Source organism: Pseudopipra pipra, chromosome 17, assembly GCF_036250125.1.
Source record: "Pseudopipra pipra isolate bDixPip1 chromosome 17, bDixPip1.hap1, whole genome shotgun sequence".
Lineage (NCBI taxonomy): Eukaryota > Metazoa > Chordata > Aves > Passeriformes > Pipridae > Pseudopipra > Pseudopipra pipra.
The window spans coordinates 11,556,433-11,567,453 of record NC_087565.1 but is presented as its reverse complement, the minus strand read 5'-3'; the positions used below and the strand labels follow the sequence as shown (position 1 = coordinate 11,567,453).

The 11,021-nt window shown below is 45.9% G+C and overlaps 1 long non-coding RNA gene across 6 annotated transcripts in view; it reads right to left on the bottom strand.

Annotated features, from left to right (window-relative positions):
- Nucleotides 1-5,407: 5,407 nt before the first annotated feature.
- LOC135423733 (uncharacterized) overlaps nucleotides 5,408-11,021 on the bottom strand; it is a 133,957-nt gene continuing 128,343 nt past the window's right edge. For all 6 annotated transcript variants that reach the window (XR_010434932.1, XR_010434931.1, XR_010434935.1 and 3 more), the window contains one exon: nucleotides 5,408-11,015. This is a non-coding gene — a long non-coding RNA (uncharacterized LOC135423733). The remainder of the gene's footprint in view (nucleotides 11,016-11,021) is intronic.

Genomic DNA, 11,021 nt, shown 5'->3' with positions numbered 1-11,021 from the left:
TTCATTTGTTTTCAGAAAGAAAATCCATCTAATCTCCAGCAGAAGAGAATGGAAGTGGGTTTAAGGCAGGCAGTCCATGTTCCACTATCAATTTGGATGCAATTCGGAGTATAGGATTTGCCTTAATGGATTGTCAGGTCTTAATGCAGGGGGACAATGAAGGTATAAGAAGGGTTATTGAATGAGAAGGAAAGGCTATATTGAAAGACAACAAAAAATGAGAAAGAGAAAATAAAATATATATTTCATGGCCGTAACTAGAAACTATTACTACATATGGTGGGATTTTTCAAAACCCTTTGATCACTTGTTATATCCAGACCATTTTCCAGCTGTGGGACGAGTGTTCCCCATAGTCCATGATCCAATTTGCCAGGCAGTTTTTCAATGACCCATGCAGGATGTTAAAGTAGTCCCTCTATGGTTATTACATCACTCCAATCTCCAAGATGATATCATATAATTTGCATTACAGCAAAAACCCTCCATCCAAAGTGGCTTGCTTGAAGAAGCAGCCAAAAGGAATAGCTTATTGCTTTTCCTGCTAGTTTAAAATATGTAACTTTCGTTGTTTCCAGCTTGGTACCTTCACTTTTCCTTCCCAGTGTCATTCTCCAAGGAAAGCTGGCTTATTCCAGTGCTTAAATCCCAATATTTTGTGTTCTCCACTGGCTGCTCACTGTCATAGCATCTCAACTTTTAATCATATATATTCTTTAGGAAAAACGTGCCAACAAAGGACACACCTCTCCCTGCTCACATCTTTACATAGTTCACAAGCCTGCTAAACCATGTTGCCCATGACAAACTGGGATATTTGCCCCAAATTTAGAGTCATCAGGAGAGCACAGGATGACACAGTTTAGGACACAGTTTATAGGGCCACATGTTTGCCCTTGAGCTCACTGGTGTTGGCATCCAGGTCTCAGCCAGACTGCCTGGTCCAGATTCTCTACTGTTCCTTGTTGGAAAGGTGCCTGGAATTTCCACATTCTTCCTAATGATCTTCCTCCCTGTGGGGCACTTTCCTGATTTGGTGCTGATTAATACCATCACATTTTCCAATAGCTCCCATTTCTTTACTCTTCCCCAGCCTCAAAGGGAGCTACAAGGAATGTAGAGAGAGCATTTAGTGACAGGACAAGGGGGAATGGCTTCAAACTGACAGAGAGTAGGTGTAGATTGGCTATTAGGAAGAAATTCTTGGCTGTGAGGGTGGGGAGGCCCTGGTTGCCCAGAGAAGCTGTGGCTGCCCCATCCCTGCAAGTGTTCACGTCCAGGTTGGACGGGGCTTGGAGCAACCTGGGCTAGTGGAAGGTGTCCCTGCCCATGGCAGGGGTTGGAACTGGATGATGTTGAAGGTCCCTTCCAAGCCAAACCATTCTGTGATTTTATGATACATCCCCCAGTCCATAATCTCGCAGAGCCATCAGGCCCTGGCACATCTGTTGTGGGAATCACACTGTTCAAGGCGGTGATAACAGAGCAGAGCCAGCATCTGTATCCTAAAAATTATGTGTGCAGCAAATAAAAGCACCACCCAGTTCAGGACTGAGCCCTCACAACCCACAGTCTGAGCCCCAGCACAGGCTGTGTGTCAGCCTAGAAGTCACTGGCAGGGACAGTAAAATCTTTGCCCAGAGCCTCCAGGAACAGCATCTGGCCTGTGGGAAGCAGCTTGGTGTGCAGTGAGCTGTGCTCACACTCTGTCTTGATAAGTCAAAGGCATGAAATTACTGTGATTTGATCCTGCTCACAGCATTCCCTCTGGGTCAGTGGATATCAGGATTTGCCTTGTTGAACATCAGGGAAGAGAACCTGGCCGTCGAAAATTACCTTTCTACAGATGTATGAAACCAGAAACACACAGATGTAGGTTTCACTTTCCATTGTTTTCCTTGCAAACTTTAAAGCCATCACAACGTTTTTTACATGTCAAAGGGTGAAAGTTTGCTGTTGTTTTATTTGTATTCCCTCTTATGTGACTTTGTATTTCCAGCACATTATAAATCACAGGTTACACCAGGATGTAAGCCAGAAAAGCTTCGTTACACACCCAAATGCTTGGGATTAAAATTATAGCCTAGGGGCATAGACAAGAGGCAGGTTATAATTAGCATCTGAACTGTGGGGTGATGAATCACCACAGGGCACTGTACACCATCAGTCTTACACTGTGGGGCAGGTCAGAAGTTCATGATCCAAGGAGCAATATCCAGCACCAGCAGTGCAGGACTGGAGGCCTGTGCTCACCTCTCAGAGCTGACAGGGGACATGGCTTCTTGTGCTCCCCCCAAAACTGAGGGTAGGACTTGTGACAAGTGCCAGATGGGCCACTCCAGAACATGGAGACTAAGAAAGTTCATCTGCACATCAAGAGGGATGAAGCAGAGAGAAAGCTGGAAAAGAATGGGTGGATAGCTATTAGAGTAGGAAATTTTTCAGCTGAAGAGGACTTTTCAGGGAAACACCCATCTTTTGAGACTGAAACTTTCTATGGGGGAATACAAACTGTCACAGGACTTTTTTGCTGGGACAGAGGGAGGAGATGGAGGCTGGGCAGTGGGACTTCCCTGCCTCTCTGGAGCATCAACCCAGACTGGAATAGACTGTCCCATGACCGACCAGCCACGAAAAACTGGGCAAGTTCTCAGAAACTCCAATCCCTTTCAATTTAAAGAAAAAAAAGAAAACAAAACAAAACAAAAAAAGAGCAGCTTGCACAACTTGGTAACAGTGAGATTTAGCACCAGGAAGACCTTCCAGCACAAGGACTACGAGGCACCCACCCCACATGAGCCCTTCCATCCACAGCATGCATTTAAATGCTGACCAGCAAAATGAGTGTTGTTTTTAAGCATATTTCCCAGCTGGTTGAACATTTAAGAAGCTGAATTCTGTTTAAATGCATAGTTTGCTGTGTGCACACACGCTGTTCCCAACACTTAGCCTACTTTTCAGGAGCAAAACACACACACTCATGTATATACATTGTCATATGTGGGCTCACAAGACCCACAGGCACAGGAGTGAGCATTTCCATTGCAAAACCACCCCGCGTCTCATCTGTCAGCAATTCCACCCTCCAGGGAGACATATGTGCTGACAGTGAGACGATTATGAAGGTGATTGAGCTTTAAAACGTATTGTTGCTCTCTTCAATAGCGCTGATTGGCAGCGGTGATTAAACGGGGAGGGGAGGGAAGTGATATTCACGGGCTGACCAGGCGGGTCATGGATGCAATCAGTTTAAGCATCTGCGAATAACTGCTGGGTTTTTTTCTTAAGCAGCTCTGTAGCTCAGAGGGAGGAGGGATCCAGTCACCCACCAGGTGAGGATACACATCCCGTGCGGTAGGGATGGGAGCAGGAGTTTGCCTATTCCTCTTTTTTTTTTACTTCCCCCCTCTGGTGGTTTCAGGGGAAGATCCAGGTGCTAAGTCTCTATCTCCTGAACATTAAACTTCAAAGGGCCACAGTCCAAGCAGGGCTTAGTGGTAATTCCCTCTCCTGCAATGCTCTGGAGGAGATGGGTTCCTGCTTCTTTTTCCATTGATTCACCTTGGCTTTCCTTCTTGGTCACTCTCTTTTTCTTAACAGTGCTGTAAGTGCCCAATTTCCAGGGAGAAAGGAAAGGTATTAGCAGAAAACTAAAAGATGCTCACAATGGGATCCGTGGGATCAGACTCATATCGCAAATAAACTGAACATGCTCCTCTGGATTACACTTGATGGCATCTGAACTGTCTCTATGGGCCTGGAAAACATTCTGACCTAAGGAAACAACTTTTCTGATCTCATGTGACAACTCCAATTTCCAGCAGCAAATATTTACTGAGCTATAGAAAATATCAGAACTACAAGGGTGAAAACGGAAAGAGTATTTATGCACAGTATGGTACTCCAAGGAACAGCCATCAAAATAGACTTCTAACTTGGAGAGGACTGTCAAATGCCCAGCAGAGTTACTGCATCATGCACCAAAATTCCCTCCTGCTTTAATTCTTGAGTTCCCTCATAAGGCAGAAAACAGATGAATTAACAGTTGCAAGCAGTAATTGTTTCCTCACAGCCTCAGCTTGTCCCTCAGATAGGACACAGCCACCAGAGCAAAGCACCCAGTGCCAAGGTGACCCAGCCCTGGTCCCCAGAGGAGGGTGCTGCTTGTTTTGTCTTGCAACACAGTTGTGTATCAACCCTCCTCATCCCACTGCATGGTCAGGTTCTGTCGTTTGGACTGATCAGAGAGGAATATCTTCCTCACAGAGGACCCCAACATCCCCAGCTCCTGCTGCTCACTCACACAACTCCCAGGCCCCCTTAACCAACAAGTTCCTCTCTATTTCTTTTCCTAATCTTCATTTCATGAGTTGCAGAAGTAACATTTTTCAGTATTAAAATGTAATTAATGATTTCACCATAATGGAATTAATGATTAACTCGAAAGATGTTTAGGTCCCTTGTTGAACAAAACTCACTCATTTTCTGATGCATTAGGACTGTCTGGTCTGCTCTGCCTCTGAAGCAGCTATCCCACAGCTGGCAGGAAGCCAGGGGCTGCAGAAAACATGGATTTTTTCCTGTCAGAGCATTTCTGACAGACCTCTGCAGCACAGTAGCAGCTCTGCTCACAGGCACCATCAGCTCCTGGTTTCTGGATCCTATCAAAGACAGGAGAACAAAAGGAAAAGGTAAGCACAGATGGGGAGGAGGCAATGGGCTCAGCTGACCAGCTCCCCATCAACTATCTGCCATTTGTGAGATGTCCAGATGAAAGGGTTTCTAAAAGAATTTAGAGAGGATCAATGTTTTTGCTTTGAGGACATCTCTACAGTAGATCAGTGGGATGGAACCCACCAGCTGCAGGGCAGGATGAGGAGCAGGGAATGAGCATCTTGCACAGCAGTGCCCTGTGCCCTCAGCTTTGGTGCCCACAGCCCCAGACCAGTCCTCCTCCTCTTCTGCACCAAGCTCATGTCATTGCCACAGGGACAGCAAGCACCACGGAATAATAGATAACCTTGCTTGGAGACACTAAGACTTTAAGAATTTAGACTCAAACCAACAGATCAGTGGTGTATTTTGGAAACCCCCACCACAACTTGAGGCCAAGGGGCTCTGCCACACCTCCAAAGTCAGCCTCCAGCTGAGCCAGCACTGTCCTTTGGTTTTGAAGCACCTCAAACCAAGACTTTAGCTTTCCCTTGAAGCCAACTGAATTAATCAATTCCTGCTTGGCACTGAAATAAACTCACTTTCTGCTGGGTGGGTCAAAACCACACAATCTATTTTGGCTGCTCTGTTCCCATGAATTCCATTACAATACCTTGCAAAGGGGAAGATTAGAGGGAAGGCAGAGCCAGCAGCATGCCTTGCTTTATGAGGGGGGAAAAAAACACACACACAATTTATTTTTCATTGCTTTATGATGAATATGAATTCAATTACATGCAGAGGAGAACTGCTGTAGTCAGTCAGAATTATACTCAGCTAGTAGCAAATATAATGGCTTTTAACAAGGAGAGCTTATCATCAAGGTTCAGACAAGCCTGAGTTCGTGTTGCACCTGATGAACCTGCACAGGCAGACAATGACTATCACAGCTGAGAATTAATCTCTCATCTCCACAGCTGGAGGAGGGAGGGGGAAGAAAGGTGTTAGTGGAGCGCTCTGGTCACTGCCAGTCCTCCAACCACATGTGTCAGGACAGCACCAGGGAGCACAAGGACCGTCTGTCAAAACATGAGCACATGCAACAAAAGCAACAGAGAAACACACTTGTCTCCCTTCTTGCTTCTGTCATTTCTCCCACCAGGCAAAATGCATCTCTCCCTCTCCCTGGGTTAAGGTTTGCCCACAAAGCCCACAAGCTCGGAGGCCACGTGTGCAGAGAACAGCTCCCCTTCTGCCTTGGTTCAGCCAGACACCTGGGGAGTGTCTGCACAAATGTCATCACAGCACCCGAGCACCCAGTGCACATCTATTTCTGTCTCTGCATCTCTGTGCCTTTCCTTTGTCAGCTCTAGTCACTCTGAAACCATGACCACTTGTGCAGGAGCTGTGAGTTCTTCAGGGAGACCTTTTAAGCCTCTTTCAGTCCCAATTGAGCAGAAACCTTCAATCATTCACACCCCCCTGCTTGGCCCAAAGTGCCTCAGCACAGCTTTGCTGGAGCAATGACCAGCCTGCCTCAGGGAGGGTCGTGAGTAATTAATTGTTTGTCCCACCACTGCCTTGCTGTGGGGCAGGACCCTGCTGCCTCCAGGACAGCCCTGAAATGCTCAGAAGCCCCCAGCCCCTCTCCCCTTTCTCCTGCTCCCCAGAAGCACCAGTGCTCTGGCAGTGGCCGTGTTTCCAGAGATGCCACAGCACCAAACAGAGAAATTCTCAAGGAAACGGGAGGAAAGACTGAAACTTTCCACATTCTGTGCATTAATCTCATGCACAGTGCAATTCTCCTGGGGTGTCACTGGTGTTTGTGCAACGTTGATACATCCAGGTTTTCCTTCTTCAAGGCAACTCTCAGGTTGTTTCTTGGGGTGTTTTGCAACTCAGAAAAGTAATGTCGATGCAACACACCAAGAAACCATTTCCAGCCCTCCCCTGGGAGAGGGCATGAAAATATTATATATTTAGTTGTTGCTTAATAAAACAGCCCTGAGCAGCAAGTCCTTCTGACTCGTCATTGCCTGAAGCCCTGAAAGCCCCAGCAGTGTGTGCAAACACAGATGTGTGTGTGCTGCTGCCTGTCACTCTGACAGGCACCTGAACTTGGAGCTGGACACACCAGTCAGGCAAGGAGGAAAGCCAGGGGCAAACAGGAGGGCTCAGGCAGCAGTGAGCCAGGCAGGGCTGGAAGGAGACCTCATCTGTTCTGAGATCCAGCTATTAAAGCCCAGCTCTGGAGCAGCAGATGGGCCAGGCTGTGCTTCCCCAAGGAGGCTGGTGGAGCCACACTTCTCAGGGGGAGCTGGTCTGCCTTCCTCTCTGCACACAGGCAGCACACACACAAGGCTTCCCCTGTTTCAAAGGCAAAACCTGAATTTGGAGCAGCTGTCTGGAAAAGGATGCTCAAATCTTGCCCAATAATGAACATTTCAAATTTCCTCACTATTTTTCATTAAACCACTTCATGGTCATTTGGGGGTTAAGCTTTACATCTTCTTCAGCATGGAAGGGGCGTGTTGCTGCTTTTCACTGACAGGAGAAATAAGACATGGACCATCACATTTCTTGATCAAACTTAGGAATCAAGATAGAGCAAAGTTCATACAAACCCCAGATATCTGTGCTCCTTCATCCCCATGTATTTGCTCCTTCTCCTCAGCAAGACACAGTTCAAGCCATTTAACAAGAGAGAAGGTGTTTAATCTCATTTCCATCCAGGTGAGGCTGCCTGCAGGATGGAGGTGATCCCATCCCAGCGTGGAGTCTCCCCATTCCCAAGCCCAGGCTGCAGTGGCAGAAGCAGAGCTGGGCTCTGCTGTGAACACAGAGACAGCACTGTCAGCCAGCTTTGGGTCTGGAATCAGACTGTGCCATTAGACAAAATCTGTAGGCTTGAATTCTGCCAGCTGCTCACCAGACCTGATTGAAAGCGTAGGAATTACATTAAATTACCTGATTATGTGCAGGCTGACAAATAACAGCAGATATTACAGCCAAGGCTGGACAAGACCTTGGCCATTCCTGTCTCTGCTACAGGAGTGGGAGTTTTGCCCTGGTAATAACAAGCACTGCAAGTTTCTCCTCTTTAGAGCTGTGTTGTGTTTTTTGGTTATCTGAGTTTGGAGAAGAAAACATCCAAATTGCACATAATAAGTGGAACACAGAGAAAAAGAGCCAGCTGTACTCACAGATGTTACAACACAACCAAAGGTGTTTTTCTATTTCCTCTCCCCCCAGAATAAGCCACATACATCTAATGCATAACACAGGAGATTTCCTCGATAGAATTAATAGCACACAGTCCTTCTTGGCTTGTCTTTAATCACACCCAGCACCCAGTGGGCCTGGGAGAGAAAGTCAGCATCACTCATTTGCTCAGGCAAACCCAGTGGTTGTCAGCCATCCCAACCCCTCACAGCTTTAATGCCAGGGTTTGGGGAACAGAACCAGAACCTGTGGGCAGCCCTTGGAGCTTTGCTGTTCACGGGGGGCAGAGCCTGGATTAAAATCAGTTGTCATTTCACTTGGACACGACCAGTGTTTGCAAACGTTGTGGGTGGGAGAAGCTCTTGCTTAATTAGGTGGACTGGTTCAACTTGATTCATGCACAGTGAGCTTCAGATTTATATTTAGGCAAATTCACGGAGATCCAGAGGATTTCATTGACTTAAAGAAGGTAGCTTAGAGGTAGATCTGACTGTCAGTCCATAAGATGCACACAGACTGTTCATTCTGAGTCTGGCAGACACCTGTTATTAGTGGTGCTGTAAATGGTGTGGTTTCAAGTATCTGTGCAAGTCTACAGCTGCAGAAGTGCCCGTGAAAATTAGGAGAGGAAGAAAGGAAAGGAGTTCAGATATGGCTGAATCTGAAAATATTTCGGGATTTGGAAAAAAAAGGGGGTTCTAACACATGTCTCCTGGGCTGGCCTGGGCTGGTTCAGCCCAGAACACAGCAAGGTGTAGCACAGAGGGAGTTTTGCCTAAAGAAAAAGCAAATCAAGTATGAGTCATAGGCAACTGTGGTTAGAGAATATTGCAAACTGGAGCTCCCATCCATCAGAAAATCTGATTACCTGAACGTGTTTTGTTTAGAAACATTTCTACCTACATAAATCAAAAAGTTTTGCCTTGCTGAGCAGCTTTACCTCCACCTGAGCCTTCAAAAAGCCACACACCATCTCCCAGATCCTTGGGGGGACTGTCTGTCCCTCTCTTCTGCCTGGCCAGACGAAGCCTGGGGAGGGACACAAGCCACCACACTCTCAGGCAGCAGTAGGATGTCACACAAGATCCGACCTACAGCTCCTGCAGGCACTGAACCAGCTCTGCAAACACAAAGAGATATTGAATTCACTGCAAATGACATGTTTTGATTTGACTTAATATGCCAAGATAGTTCGATCTGGATCCACTGGACTGGAATGATATGTTTCACTTAAATCTTCTTGACAAAATGCATTGATTTGATTTAATTTTTTTTTTGATAGAAAATTATCTTTTTACAGAAACTGCATTATCCATACACACAAACACTTTAGCACCTCTAATTAGCACATGTTGATGAGTTTGCTAAGACCTCTTGGGACCTACAGGACTTTATTCTCAATTATATTAAAGTCACTTTATATCCTTTTACTCCCTGTTACTTAAAGGCACAAAATGGGTGTAAAAATAGTTATGGAGAAAGATTAAGAGCCCCCAGAAAGAACATATTTGTCTCTGCCCAGGCAGATGGGCCTCCAGGGCTGTGCCTGTCCCCCACATATCTGCTGTGTAAGGGTCTCCTAATGACTGAGGCTGGGGAGATAAAATGGCCCAAGGATCTTAGAAGGAATCTTTCAAGGGATCCTTGTTACCTTCCACAGCAGCACATGGGGTTTGCAGCACAGCCTGCCCATAAGGTTGGAGTTTTGGGATGCTGCAGGCGGCTGCTCCCAGGACAGCTGAGCCCAGGTAAGTGTTAACACAGCTCCTGTAACTCCAATTTGTGCCTGCAAAATGAATGCTGCTCTCCTGGGCTGCAGTAAGGCTGTAACATGCTTAAATACTTCGTTAATGAGGGCTCTGTAAGCACCACAGAGACAAACAAGATTTTAGAGGGGCAGGAGCCTTTGTGCTTTCCCCTTTTCCACAGGGGAGAGTTTCAACTCACCGTTCAATTTGCAATTGCAAAGAGAAAACTGTGCACATGGAGTTGGATTTGCCAGCACAGTTTGTGCCTCCATCTAATTGTTTTTAAACTTTGCATCTTGGGAAGAATTAGCAATCATGGTGTTCTCAGAGCCTTGGGAGTTTTTTTTAAGAAAATTTTCTTCCCATAATATCCCATATGTTTCTATTGCTTTCAGGGGAGCAGAAGAGCCAAGTCATCCTCTGACTAAAGCCTGGTAATTCACAGAGCCCATCAATCTACTGGCCAAAGCATTTGCAGTCTGTTGTAGAGATTAAGACAAACTTCCCTAGTGGGGAAATTTATACCAAGAATAAACATAAATCTTGTTAACATGATTATTTGCATTCTTTTTAACTATGCATGCAAGGATAGGTTCATTTTCCTGAGGGTTGTTTGATGAGAGGAGGAGTGAGAAGGTGATCATAGGAGGATGTCTGATTAAGACCATTTGTATGGAGTCATTCCTTCAATCCTTTACAGCGCTGGTTCAGGAACATCAGGAAAGCTGAGATGTAGATTTTACCACTCTTCTTGATATGGATTCTGCTGGAATTAAAAACACTTCAGACTTCTTTAACTAATAGTGGTAGATAACCACTGCCAAAAGCCAAGCCATCATCCAGGACATGCTCCCACCACCCACCTTGACCACTCACACCCCCTTGGCTCCTCCTTTAAAGTTCTTTCTGTGACCTTAAATGTGAGACAAAGGTTTGGACCTTACAAAAATCTGGCCTCTGATGGCTGTAGAAAAATTATGAGCTATTTAAATCGTTGTACTTAAAACTAATATTGGTTCTGTTTTTGAAGTGTTCTTAAATCCTCCTACTCGTGGAAAGGGGATAAAAATATCCCACCACACCTGCTTAACTTGTGTAGTTCTAACAGCCACTGCTCTTTAAGGACAGATTGCCCCCTAAACTGCTTTTTTTGTGCATGACAGGTTAGATATTTTAGGATTAGGCAACATGCACCCAATGAGAGAAAGGGCCAAGAGCTCAGGGCATTTGTGTCCAGTGGCACTGCAGTTTGTGTCAGCACCCCACTCATGGCACCACTGCAACACCCACCCTCACTTTGGCTTCCACAAAAACCTCTAAAGTCACTTCCTTCAAAGGAGACTCGTTCCCTCTCCATTGCTCTGTCGTGGGCTTGTAATCTTGGGCAGGCTCCTAAAA